Raw genomic sequence first — 14,661 nt, 5'->3', positions numbered from 1 at the left:
TTGAGTTACATATTTGATTCATTTAGTATTATTTCTTGATTTATAATGAGGTATTGTTATTCCTTGATTTATAATTTTCATGGAGCTATGAAATTTCCTCTAAGTACCACTTTTTCCAAATTCCACATTTAAATATATAACATTTAAAAAAGTCACTTTCAGCAGTTGAATTTTTATTTGTAATTATCCCAGAAGTTGTTTTGGAGAATATTAAAAATCATTCCCAGTGTTTGGAAATTTGTTTCCTTTTTTTCCTTAGCTTTATTGCATTGTAAGTTGAAATTACAGGCTTTTTTTTTTTTTTCTATTTGTCATATCTTAATTTTGCCTTTAAAGACTTTTGTAAACCTTGGGGTCTTGAAACCCTTTCTAAATGCCCACAGATGCTTAGAGAAAAATGAAATTATGCTTTCAATTTCTAGGACATAAAATTTGAAATGTATTTTTTAACTCAATTTTGTTAATTGTATTAATTATATCCTTAGTTGTCCTTCTCCACTTAGTCTATTAAGTGTTTATTTCATGTATCTGTTGCTACTTTTTTTTTCCTGTATCCATTTGGTGCTGTTAAGAGAGCATAAATATTCATAATAAATCTTCACTGTGGATTATACTTTCTTATTATGAAGTGTTCATCTTTATCATTTTAAAAGCTTTTGTATCTTGAATTTAACCATGAATAATATTAATCATGAGTCCTACTTACTTCTGCTTGATATTTTTTTGACTATATGATTACTTTCAAACTTTTTGTGTCGTTTGGCTATTTGTGTGTTTTTTATGAACAAAATGCAATTAAAGTTTGTTTTTTAATCTACTCTGGGGATATTTCTAAGGGAGCTAACCAATTCACATTTATGAATGTAGCATATATATTTGATTCTAATTAATTTTATGCATTCTCTTTTATATTTCTATGCAATTTCCTTTGTCTTTCCCCTTTTACTACATGATCTGCATTTTCTTTGATTTCTTCCCTCTAGTAATTAAAAGCTATATAGTCTGTTTTTATTTTTATTACTAATTAAAATTTAACTTTAATTAATGTGCTCTGCCTCTGTTTGGAGTTTTATTAACTTCAAAATGGAGCAGTATCAAGTATTTATTTATGGCCTGCTTTGAAGGTTTGAGAATATTCACCCACTTAGAGTTAGCCTCAAATGCTTCCTCACCCTACTTCTTTATTTTGTTATAATGCTTAAGGATTTTCATGGTTATTATGAATCATTTATTGTTGTTACAATTATTGCACTTAAAGGATTACAATTTTATTTTGCAGGTATCATAGACTTCAACCTTAGTCCTAAAAGTATTTAGTGCACACAGCCTTTGCTCACCTGTAAGTTCTCTATTTTTGAGATCTTGATTTTGAACCTTCTTTTGGGCACATGATGGACAGGTTTTGAAGAAGAGTTACTTGTGAGCTTCATTTCCTGACTATGCTGATTAGAGAATGCTTTAAGGTTTTTGTATTACTTATATACATAGTTGGGAATTTGTTTCTCTCTCAAGTCTATGTTTTCTATCATTGAATGTTACTATGAAAAAAAGGCTAATTTTTCATAGTAGCCAATTTTTAAATGTCTTGCTGTTATTAGAATTCAGTGTTTATTCTTAAAATCCTGGGACTTCACCAGGATGTTTCAGTTTTTATGATTCTGGAACACCAACTACTCCCTTGTTTTTAACTATTTTCTATCATGGATTTGAGTGTGTGTGTGTGACTAGAGTTTAAACTCAGAACTTTTTTTGCTTACAAAGCAGGCTCTCTACACTTGAGCCATACCTTTATGGTCTCACCAACTGTTTGCCTGAACTGGCCTTAAATCACAATCCTCCTGATTTCAGTCTCCCAAATAGCTAGGATTACAGGTGTGAGCCGCTGACACCCGGCAAGCATACTTTGTTTTTCTTCATTTTGTTCTCCTGTCTACTTCTAGAATACTTTTATCTGTATGTTAGATCTCTGTGTTCAGACCTTCTTATCTGTCATCTTCCTTACCTGCTTTCATCTACTTGTCTTTTCTCTGCATTTTCTGCAGTGTTTTGAAGACTGTTTTCCACATCATCAACTTTGTTTTTGGTTTGTGGATTCTACCTCTTACAACTTTAATATATTTATTAGCTCTGCAATGATATGATTGTTGTCATCACTTTCTTCAACTGCCAGCTCCCCTTTCATCTGATTCTGATGTCTTATCATCTGTCTTTGATCTCTTCTTCCTTAGACTCTCTGTTAATTTTTGTATATAATTTTCTTGTGTCTTGTTCTTTCAGAATAAATTGTTCACTGGACTTTTCTATGTTATTTTCCACTGTCACCTTCCCACTCAGTGTATTTTTTCCTAACTTGTCTTTGATTGGAACATAAATATTAAAACTTTCTCTTGGCCTCAAATAATTAGGGCTTTATCTATTGAAATCCACCATCCCCCTTCAGTTTTCCCCACAGAGCCTGAGTTTGAGTCCTCAATTTTTTTTTTCTTTTGGAATCATTCAGCATTCTAGCAGATCCTGGTTATGCTTCTGGGCAGGACATAGTTGATGAATTTTTATCTTTGAACTCTATGATTCTAAGTTTTAAATCCTGTTCCTATAGGTCTATTGGTTTAGTGTGGACAAAGTCTTTTTCCTTTCTTTATTTTATATTCTCTTTTCCTTCAACCAAACCTTTGTTTGCAATTTGAGACAATTAGGTACCTTTTTTCTTTTTTAAAAAGTTCTCGGTTAGCTTAAAGCATATATCTGTTTTTTAAGGGATTTCCAAACACCTTTGTGGCTTCTGATGTTGTTTCTTACTGACAGTTTAGCTCTGCATTATGGCCTTAGTGCAATAATCAAATGACCACTCCAAGTGTAGGGGTGTTTTCTAATGAAATTTCATTCTTTCCTTCTCTTCTCCCATCTCTTTTGCTGTTACTTTAAAGAAAATCAGATTCCAAAGGTTTTATTGACCACAGAACTTTCTTGTTATAAGAGACTCTAGGGTCCTGAGGATCTACCCAATTACCTAGTAGCTTCTGGATAAAATACTCTGGTTCTTTCCTCTGTGAATTGCCACATTCTACTTTAGCTATTTCAAGGACACCATGTCATGAACCATTCTGCCATTTTTAAAGGAGATGAGTATCAGTGTCAGCATGGCATGTCCACATCATTCATTATTTTAAGGATGATAATTGATTTTTTTTGAGTATACTCTTATTTGATACTAATGTTGGGTCTGCAACTTGGTATTTTCCCATTAACTATTAAATAAGGAGTTAAATATTTATAAACATTAGTCCTCTCTCTTGCTCTTTAAGAATTGTATAGCTATTATCAGATTCATTCAAACAATATTTTAAAGTAGGGTTCCAGCACAGTGGAGAAGGGGATGCTTGCTGTTGTGGCTGATGGTCTCAGGGAGTGGTTTACATTGGAGGGAAAACTGGAGCTTGGTCTTAGATCAGAGTTTCTAATTCCAGCCTGGGTGGAAGCTGAAAATTCTAACAAGTTCTCCTATGAAGCTGATACTGCTAGCCCAGGAACCAGACTTTGAGAACCACTGTCTGAAAGGATGGGATTACTCAAACCTTCAAAATGTCCAAAAAAAAAAAGTATTGTACCTGGCAGGAAAACACGAACAAACACAAAAATCTCAACATCTTGTCAGATTGATAGTGGGCCCTTTTGTAATAGATTCTTATAGAAAATATTTAAAAAGTTAAAGATGATTCCCAGATGTTCTGATGCATTTAGCATTTTTATATCCAGCAAATTCCCACTAGGAATCATGACAGATAATAAAGAAATAAAGGATAAAGATAAACTATTATATCAGTCAACATAGGAAAATATTCCAAGTTGCAGTTGGTTTGAATGAGATATAGAAGTTGAACTGATATCCGGTATCAATAATATTCTGTCATTATTGGTCTGAACCACTCACTAGATGGGCCACTGGGAGGCTGGCTCCCTTGCTTATGCATAGAACTGAGTGCTCTTCTCTGTTCTGCATTACATGGAACTGATCCTGGTGTTTCCAGATACCTCTAAGGCTCATTCATCCAGGCTCGTCAATGACTTTGTTGGCAGTGCACATTTTCCATAAGAAACAAGACGATGGTTCTCAGGGGGTAGATTTGGCAGGCATAAAGTTACGACATAACCTTGTTCTGATTCCATGAGGTTGGATTCTGAAGAAAGATAATTCAGCATTATAGCTCTTGTTCTTCTGTGCATACCTTTGTCAGCAACTTTCAGTCTTTCAAATGTGTTTCCAAAGAATGAACACATTGCTTGCATGCCTAAAAAGTTCTCTGAACAGTCAAAATGCAGACAATAGCTGTAGCACTATTTTCAGTGACTCTCCTGAGTGTAAATTCAGGGCAGAGGAGACACTGGGGTGAGTCTGGAGTCTGCCTCCCTGGTGAGGAAAGATGCTTATTACTGAGAATATATGGAACATGGACTGGAAGAGTGAATAGTTGTTAATAAACTGAATAGCACTCATGAAATGTCCTTACTGAGTTCCTTTCTCAAATTATGGAATTCAAAAGGTTTTTTATTTTCTTTTTTTCTGGCTTCAGAGAATTTGTGTTCCAGAAGACCTGGACAGATTATATTTCTTCAGACCTTAGTTTGTTATCTGTAAGATGAAGCTATTGGACCAGGCTGGACTATCTGGTTTTAAGATCTCATTCCTAGTAAACCTTATGAGCCTGTGGACAATTAGCTTTTAGGGTGACTTGTTCTTTGATTTAAGGAAGGCGTAACTAATATATTTTTCGGGGATAGTAAGGAAAGAAAACTGTTCCTGCTAAATGTGTTACATTTCTCTCCACTGAAAACCCTTATACAGGGTTTTGATGTATGGGAGAGAACCGATTCTCAGATTTTCCAGAATGCTTTGCAAACAAAAACATAATGGTTTTGTGGTGGGAAGGTGACATGTGGTCTCAAGTATAGCCACAGGTGATGACCCCAAGTGTCACATCACTTCAGGGTAACTTTGCAGTGGAATGTATACATGTGTGGAACAATGCTGCCAGAAATACCTTCCATGGACAAGGAGGAAGAAGAAAATGGCTATTTACTTAGATATGAAGGACAAGAGGGTGTCTTAGAATTGATGGCATCTCAGTAGTCATCTAACTGCTGTGATGTTACTTCATTAGCTTCATTTGTTGGGGTGGAAGGTATCATAAAACACCACTTTTTGTTTTGTTTTTCTGGAATTGCTTAAGTTCCTAAACATTTTCTTTGACTTGGTACCACTGGCTAATTTCCTTGTAGAAAAGTAGGCGTGGATGTAGTTAGTCATTCATACCACAAATCTCATCAGGCTGTCCAGACCTGTGCTGGGCCCTGGGATCTGAGAACAAAAAAAGAGCACATTACTTGTCCTCTAAAAAGTGATTTTGAGTAGCCTGGGGGACCCCATCACTTTGCAGGTAGATAACTTTACACATTTGAAGGAAGAAAATATGCATCGTGTTTTTCACAGAAATTTTAGTTGGAGACCACAAGCTAAGTGTTGAACTTGACCATTTTTAATGACCTTTGCCCCTTACTTACAGAGCTCATGGGATCATCAGCAGTGAAAGGGCCCTATCACTAAAGAAGGTTGGAATAATCATATGCCTTAATCTTAGAGTATTTTGTGGAAAATTGTAGGTAAAACACCAGGATCAGAAAAAGAAAACTCAGCCTGGCAGCCTGAAATTAAAAACTCATGTTATTATTTAGTACAAAAGCTACTAAGATCATTTAGAACCATTGAGTTGTAAAGCTTGGAACTGGGAGAGAACTTCTTGGTCATCTAGGCCAGAGACTCACTAGCCATGACCATGGGAAGGGCTTAAAAATGCAGGTGGGTTCTATGTAGAAACTGAAGGTCACTTGTGAGAGGTTGTCCAACCTCAATATTATTGGTATTTTGGATCACCTAATTCTTTCTTGGGAACTGTCCTGTGCACAGTAGAATGTTTAGCAGTACCCAGACCTCTCCCCTCTAGATGCTGGTAACACTCCCCTTCTGTTTATGGTAATTAAAACTATCTGCAAATGTTGCCAAATTGCCCCATATTGGGAGTGATAGATAGGGAGCAAAACTGCCCTTGGTTGGGATCGCCACTTTGTGAAAACACAGGGTTAGCATAAGAATCTTAACTCTCACAATCAATCCTTTTTATTATGGTTGCTTAGTATCCTATCATTTAGAGGCCCTGATTCATTCATTGATCCATGCCTTCATTCATTCAACTTATAATTGTTGACTACACTGAGTAACCTGTCCTCAGTGTTGAAGATACCAATGTGACAGACATAGATCTGTTCTCAGGGTGCTTATGATCTAGTGTAGCAGACCACAGAAAAGCAATGATGGAAATAAGAGGCATAGTTGCTGTTAGGTGGCAGTTCAGTTTCCTGAGGAGGTGGTGATGAATATTAAACGAGATTGGCAGGAAAATCCCCTTAAAGACAGAATCTTTGAGCCCAGACTTTAATGATGAGGAGACATCCACCCAAAGGTTGGCATTTATATGTGTGAATAATAATAAAAAGCAAGGGAATGAATTTAATCCAGAAAATTCTTTTAAAATTTAAAATATAAGAAGGCAATCTTGTGAAATAGGTCCCTTGCACAAAAAAGGTTGAATATCATAATCCAGTCTCTTCATTTAGCAAAATGATTAAAGTAAGACCTCAAACGATTTACTCAAAGTAAAGATGGCACGTAGAGACATCACACCTACTGTCACCTTTTGGTTTTAGTGACTTGAGAACAAATTCTTTAATTGGCTGGATAGGCCAATTAATAATTTGTAAAACCTAAGTTCCTTGGATGAAATTGAGATTTATCATTAAAGACTTACGGGATGCGGTACTTGGCCAAGTACCTGTGTACTATAGTGTTTTAGCATATTGTTAAAGTCTTTAGTTGTTTTGGCAGACAAATGTCTAAGTTTTCTGTTTAGTTCTTGGGGTGTAGCAATTTCTAGGAACAAACTTACTTAGTGAAAATTAGGGATTGCAAGAAAAAAGAAATTCCTTAGCTGTCACTAAAAAAAAAAACAAAAAAAACAAAAAACCCAAAAACTAATTCTTGGTATCTGCCAGTCCCATATATCAGTCTACTAATTTGTTAAAGAAAGGGTTGGAAAACCAATGGATCTGAATGGACCAGATGATAAGGACAGCCTTCTGAAGGCTTTTGCTACAGGCAGAGGCTGGGGTTGGGGGGGATTGTGGAGGAAGAAATCATTATCTTTTATAGAAAGATGTGAAAATGTTCGTGATCCATACTGACCCAGCCATCATTTGCCTTTCCAGAAAGCAAGCTGCTTAGGACTTTGATCCTGACAGGCTCCTTGAAGAACCCTGATTTGGAGAGTATAGACAGACACAACCCCAAGTGTCAGGCTTAGGTAGTCCAAAATGTTGTCTGATACACAGACTTTGACTGAAACAGGCTTCATATCAGTGCCTAACACTATTATAGGCAGTCTTGGGTCAGTTCTCATCTAAAGAGAATGCTTTAGAATGGATTATTTTTCATTAAAAATTTTGTATATTTTTAGTTGATACATAGTAATTTGGTATTCATTTATGGGGCAAACTGTGGCATATCAATACATGTATAAAATGTGTAATGATCCGATCATGGCAATTAGCATGTCATCACCTTATGTATATCATTTCTTTGGGCTAGAAATATTCAGAATATTCCCTGTTATTTATTTGAAAATATTTGTTTCATCCTACTGTGCTATAGAACTTTAGAAGTTATTCTTCTAGGGGTTTGGAGTATAGCTCAGTGGTAGAATGCTATATCTAGCATATGTGAGGTTCAGTCCCGGGCCTATCCAAAGAAGAAGTTATTCTTCTATCCAGTTGCATCCCTGTGTCCCTTAATAATTCTCTTGACATCCTTCCCTCTTCGACACCTTTCCCAGGGTCTACTTTTTTGAGATCAAATTTAGCTTCCATATATTAGTGAAAACATGTGGTATTTATCTTTCTATGCCTGATTTATTTTTACTTAACATAACGTCCTTGGTTCCATCCATGTTATTGCAAATGGACTTGTCTGAATTTTTGAAACAAACCATGTGCGAACAAGTCTCCCAAGAGATTAGATAGGGATTTCTGTGGGCTTTTCCCAAATAAAAGAAGTTCTTCTGCCAAAGCTTTCTTAGACCTTCCAAAAATCAACATCCATACATCATTGTTTTCTTTAAATAATAATAGAAGGCAAGGTAAGTTGTTAAAATAGTTTCTGGATTCATTCACTGAAACCATAGAATCGAGACTTGGTGTATGTGGCTGTGGAGCTTTGCCCATGGAGGACATGTCCAGGGTCTAAGGTCAGTTGGGCTGACAAAATCACAGACAAAATAGTCAATGCATGTTTTGATCTTTCCTGATGTGGAAGATGACTTTCACTGTAACTTCTGCTTACTCTGCGTCTTAATCAGTTCTGAAATGAAGACCCAGCAGCATATCTGCAACTTCCCTTTAATTTTACAATTTTTATAATGAGAGTTCTTGTAGTGTAGAAAGTGTCTGTAGAAACCCAGCCAGCATTCTGAAGAGTCTATAAAAGAACACTGTGATTTTCTGTCTCTGCTGTTTGGGTGAGGTTTGACTCTGGAGGACAGAAATCAGTTATCTCTTGTTTGAAATGCCAGGGCAAGCATGGCTTCAAAGTACCCAAGGAACTTCTCCATAAACCCATGACATTTCAGAGAAATCCTCTGCCCTTATCAGTTCTAATTTATGTTTTCAACATCAAGAATGGCTTCCCATTATTTGAAAGAACATGGTGAGCCAGGCTCTCATTTTCCTGGTTGTAGTTTGAGAATCTTAGTGTGGGAGAGTCATCATCGTTTTGTTTCTAAGCCACATCTCAAGAAAATTGTCTGGACACTTCTCAGAATTAGTTATCTGGTGAACTACAGGTTCCCCTTTACAGACAATGAAGTCTAAAGCTACTGAGATTCCACCCAGCTTCCTCCCTTTCTTTTCTTGTCCCTTCTCTCCTTTTATCTTCTTGTTCAAATCACATGCTTCCTCTTCTAAGGACAGGGGAGCTGGCAGATTGCCTGTTGGCCTGTTGGCCTCAATTAGCCTTATATCATTGCAAAGGAATGCATGAATTTCTCCAGAAGGTCTGTAGTATCTCTTTCTGTATTAGACACTCACTACCTGCTTTCATAACAGGTCACTCAGCTAGAATCACTTCTTACTTACATATCTGGCATTTTTTTTGCCACTCAGATTACATCCCTAGATGCTTATCTCATTTTAATGACCAACCCAAAGGTAGCTTCTATGAAATATTACTCCAACCTGCTCTGTGCCACTTGAAAACTTTATTCGGGAGAAATCCTAAAATGAGATAAGCTGAAGACTAGCATCCTTGTCCAGAAGGCAACTGGGTTATTTATCTGCAAATTGTCTGCTTCAGACTTTGTGCTTGTGTACAAGGTCCCAGAGATGGATCAGACTGGCCACATACACAGAGGCCACATGCATTGGCAGAACTTCGTCTCATGGCATTTACCTACTATGTTTCAAATTCAGTTTCATACTGGGGGTTACATACGTGATGTAAATTAATCCTTTGTCTTATGAAAATTTGGTTTTGAAGAACAGCTGTGTCACCCCTCTGAATTCCTTAATTATTTATCCTCCCTGATATGTTAAACCTTTCATTAGTGTGGTGAATTGCCAAGAGTACAAGAACTGCTTAGCTCATGTAGCCAACAGTAGAAACACTTGATAGGACATTTGAAGGTGCCTCATCGTGAACCACGAGCTACAGTAGTACCAAATGCTGTGGGGTGGATGAAGGTAGCTTGGTGTTGGAAGTTCTTTGTTTGTTTTTTGAAATGTAACATGAGAACAGTACATGTGTCAGAAAAGGACAAATTCTGCCCTAAGGCTTGTTAGATTTGGAGTGCCTAGGTCTATACCAGAGTTCAAGTTAAATCAAGAAAATTAACTACTTTTTATATAAAGTGTTATGTATAATATATGTGTATATACACATATAATTTGAGTCCCTAACTACTATTTCTGAAAGATATTTCACCTCAGCTTCTCAATTCAATACTCTTTAGAAAGATGCTTCAAGCGATGTTTAAATTATTGGAACTTCCACTTTGGCCATGGCAAGAGTAAACATGGTTTATAACACTCCTTGTTTCTAAGAATAACAATCTGCTACTTGCACATTTATTAATTAATGTTTGTCCCCCATTTCTTATTGTTAAGTCCTGGGGCTTGCAATTATAAATATTAACCTCTTTGACCTCATTATATCAATAACCTTTGATCTGTAAATACATTTTTTTTCCAGGATGATCTTTAGGTTGCTGATTTTTCTATATTTCTAATTAAACTATCCCAGCATTTATGCATTCCATTACCTGTCCTTGGATAATTGGTGTTTCCATTCATAGGGAAGGGAAGTAAGAAAAGAGCTAACAACAAGTGCTAACTAAAGCCCTTTTAAGAATTGTGACTGAAGAGAACTGGGGAGTTCAGTGTCTTAGAAATGAAAGTAGGTTTCTGGAGTGGACAGGGGAAAAGCACCTTATGGTGTATCTGATTCTATTTCTCAAAGGCTTTGAGGTTATAATTAGTTGCTACTGAATCATGTGGCTGTGGAGCTTCACAGCTTTATTTCTGGTCTGCAATCCTTCAGTGAGAGAATGGGTTAGATCCACGCAAAGCCTGTGTGTTTTCATTTGGTCTCTTTCTGGAGACATTTGAACTTTGACTTGAGACCACCTTATGCTCCTTGCCATCAGGCTTGAAGAGTAATGTTTGCCAAGCTGACCTGGACAAGGGTTGATGGTGGCAGCCCTGTGAAAATGCTATGAAATATCAAGGACATCTCCCCTTTCCAGTGACATCTGAGCAGTGAGTTGGGAGGATACCTGTTGAAGCTGTGGCTTGCCTCTTTTCTCCTTCCCAGGTGGAAAAACTGAGGCATAATGGATCCCTGGAGTTCTGAGCACACAAAGCAGGTGGGCAGTGGAAATAATAAAAATCGGTGTTCGTGAAGTTGAGAAAGCACAGCTTGTGTCCGTAATGTCCTTGTCCCCATCCTAAGGTGGGCATTCCAGAGCTTTAACATGATCTCTGGAAGCTCTTTAAATATGTCTTCAAGAGACTGTCAAAACATTCATGATTGGATTTGGGGTTTCTCATCAGAATTCCTCATTTTAAGATCGGGAAACTGTAAGTGTAAACCGAAGAAACCAACTATCGAAATAAGTAGTTTGGACAAACAAATAATTAGGATGGTCCAGAGGTTTCATGTTATGAGGACCAGTCATGTTAGGTATAGAGTGAATTGTATTCACCTGGCAGGCATCATCCCAGGTGACATTCAGCGTCTAGTTATCTGAAGGAAGCCTACTTGACCTTGAGGAGAGCCTGGAGATACTGAATTGGGGGTGGGAGATGGGGGAGTGCTTGTTTGATTTGTAGATTAATCGCATGACCTTTTGAAATAATATTTCTTTTTAGTTCAGAAATTTCCTTTTCTGCTATGATTGTACTGATTTGATGAGAAAAAATTATTGCTGCGTCTCATAATCACAGTATTATTAAACGAAGTAAGTAGATAGAAGATCAAGGCCTGTACTTTAAAACATAAGTTTGTAGCAGATCGATGTCTAGGTTAGTCTCTTAGAGTGCTGCTCTTCTGAATTGATGAAACAGTCATATTCAGGGCTTAGTTCCTCATCTTTTTTCCCAGGGTTGGATTCTTAAAGGATTACCAGCTGCTGCAAAATCACACTCTTCTGTTAATGGATGGGTGGGTCATCTCCAGGTCCAGTTTTCTTTGTAGTTATCCATTCCTACTCCCTTCTTCTCCTACTCTTGCTTTTTGCCCACATAGACATCCACTGTCTCATAAATATATCAAGTTTCTGTTTCTTTGATTATTTGGGCCATGCCAGCAATTTCTGTTTTCTTCTGTCAGCATCTTCAGGAGAAATGTGTACACAGAAGCAAAATGGCTTTCAAAGTAGGCTACATCCTCATTTCAGTACTGGTACAGACACCACATTGAAGGCCATTCAGCTCTACCTGCTGCTAGTTCTATCATCAGCCTAAAGATTAACCTCTTCTAAGGCTCTGAGCTAGTTTTAAGGTCAAGATTGCAACAACATTAAAGCTAGAACCCATTAGAAAATCACTTTCATCATCTCTTCTTTTTCCAAATCAGTGGCTTTTTTTTTTTTTTTCTGATCTCATAACCCTTTAATCTCCTTTGTAGCAGAACAAGGAGATTGTTAGTTTGTGTTTGTATCCAGCGAGGTTAGCATCATTGATAACTGCTTCAGAAGACACCAAGATATTAGAGAATGCATCAAGAGATGAATTTCATCTCTAGGTGGATGACTTGTTGCTGAAGGTGCCCTGCTTTCCATGCGCAGAACAGTAATTTTTGTTGTTGTTGTTACAAACCAGGCTCAAACTTTCCAGAAGACACACAGCAGAAAGCCTTTTGTTGCATTATTTCTAAAGGCTTGAAGTTTTGAAGGCAAGAGATTTTGTTTTCCTCTCAGCTACACAATGGAGCTTTCAGAGAACCTCTTTTAAAAGGAATAGCTACAGCCTTTGTGTTGAAGGGTGTGTCTGTTGGCAGGGCCTGCTCCTGCAGACAGACTGGCTGGTGATTAACAAAGGTCATTAGACTTTGGAATCTGGCAAGCAGCATCAGATGGCATGTCTTCTGTGTGTGGAAGGACGACTCTCAAGAAGTCAAGGCATTCTGGAGGTCCCCCACAGTATACCCCTAACTCCTGCTGTAGATCAGAGTCTGGTCCAGGGTCATCCTGTGCTAACTAGGGCTCTGCAGGGACTAATAAAGCAGCATATCAATCATGGAATAAAAAGAACCTTTGGAGATCTTGGTGAATGACATTTGAAGAAGAGAAAGGTGCTGCTTTTTGGAAAGAAATGAAAACAGTTAATTCTTTGTTGGGAAGAGAAGAGCTTAGGAGAAGCCCAGTCTGCCCTGGTAGTGTTCACTTCTGATTGTCAGCCTAGCAGAATCCAAGAGAAGCCATGTTGTGCACGGAGGAGAAGCTCTGAGCTAAAATGGCTGCTCCTGAAGCTCAGAGGACTAGGGCAGCTTAGTGAGTCTTAGAGCTTCAGTGACGCAGGAGCTCCTATCTCTTCAAAGTGTGATAAACACATTCAGCAGAGCTGTGGCTTGTTTGGCTGAGATGAAAGGACTAAGCTGGGGGGATGGGGAGTGCACACTGGATGATCTGCTTTTTTCTGTGAAGTGTTCTAAATGCAGGAGTCGTCTGCACCATGGAAAAATTTGTTTTCAGGTCTAATGGACTGTGCGAAAGGAGAAGTGGGGTGGGGCCTCAGTGACTGCTGTAATTTGATCCAGAGCTGATAGCAACCTCTTCCACACAATTTGGGTTGGTGCTTAGACATAAAAGCTTGTGTATCTGGAATATTGAGACTTAGTTAGCTGAAAAGACTGGTGCACAGTTAAATGTTTATTGAAGAAAGGATAAATTGCTGGGTGAAAGAAGAGGAGGTAAATATCTGTGTCTCACTCTGCAAGCTCAGGCTGTCCAGAGCTGGACTTGCCAGAAGTTATTTTAGCAGACTACGAAGGAACATTCTTTCATAGAAAATCCTCATGCCATAGCTCTAACTACATTGACAAATTATTACTGGACTTTGTTCCCCCTGCAGAAATCATTTATCCTTTAAAAGAAAGGTACTGAAAATTACATAATAAATTAGATTTGGCTACAGCTTTAGTTCTTGGACATCTGGTTCTAGATTACAATAACTCAGTAGAGTTTGTGGTGAGCTTAATGAAGTAACTCATTAAGATAATAACTGGGTATCTGGATGCAAGATGTATATTTAGATAGGAAGGACTACACCTTTCTAATATGTTTTTGACTTCTTAGTGGTGAGACTCTCCATTGAGTTAATGTGAAGCTTTCTATGTATTTCAGCCACACAGTGAACAGCAGAATAAAGGTACACTTTGCTTTATTCCATCCCAGGTTCATGGCTTCTTGCATTCAAGTATACAATTCATGTTTGTAAAGGAGAGAAGTGGGAAAAGATAGTCACCACTTAGAAGCCCTTCATCAAAACTGCTAGCTTCTGTTATCTTAATGTAAATTGAGGTGCCAAGGTGCAACTTTAAACCAGACACTGGATTGTCATCTAAAGTTGGTTGTTTGAAAACCTCATGAGAAATACTTTATGACCTAATTAGATTAGGTTTTAATTGGTAGGAGGTAAAAGAGCAAATAACCATTTAGCTCATGAAAAAAAAATACCTAGACTATTTGGGGAAGGGAAGAAAGGGATGAACCCCTATATCAGTAAAGATATTAAAATAATCAAAGCAACAAAAAAAACTTTCTAGTGTTACTCAAGAGTCAATCTTAAGTTACCAAGAAACTTGAATTTAGTGAAGAAACTCAGAAACTGTTAAAACATTTGAAGCATTAGGGGTTTCCTTGACAAAAGATATTTGAAGATAGATCAAGCCAGGAAACATTTATCAGTGTTTTCTTTCCTTCTTTGAAGTTATGAAGTGAAGGACATCATCTCTATTGTGTCTGATTGCCTTTCTTTGGCCAGTGTTCCAGTTGACAAAGCCAA

The 14,661-nt window shown here is 37.4% G+C and overlaps 1 protein-coding gene across 6 annotated transcripts in view; it reads left to right on the top strand.

Annotated features, from left to right (window-relative positions):
• Positions 1-14,661, top strand: part of Znf462 (zinc finger protein 462) — a 137,494-nt gene that overhangs the window by 40,359 nt on the left and 82,474 nt on the right. The window contains exon 1 of one of the 6 annotated variants that reach the window (XM_074051318.1): positions 1-14,661. This exon is cut by the window's left edge and continues 17,329 nt beyond it. The exons of the other annotated variants lie outside the window; for them this stretch is intronic. The gene's annotated coding sequence lies outside the window, so the exon portion shown is untranslated. 6 annotated transcript variants of the gene reach the window in all.

This window comes from Castor canadensis, chromosome 13 (assembly GCF_047511655.1).
Source record: "Castor canadensis chromosome 13, mCasCan1.hap1v2, whole genome shotgun sequence".
NCBI lineage: Eukaryota > Metazoa > Chordata > Mammalia > Rodentia > Castoridae > Castor > Castor canadensis.
The sequence above is the reverse complement of the archived record's forward strand: the minus strand, read 5'-3'. Positions and strand labels throughout refer to the sequence as shown.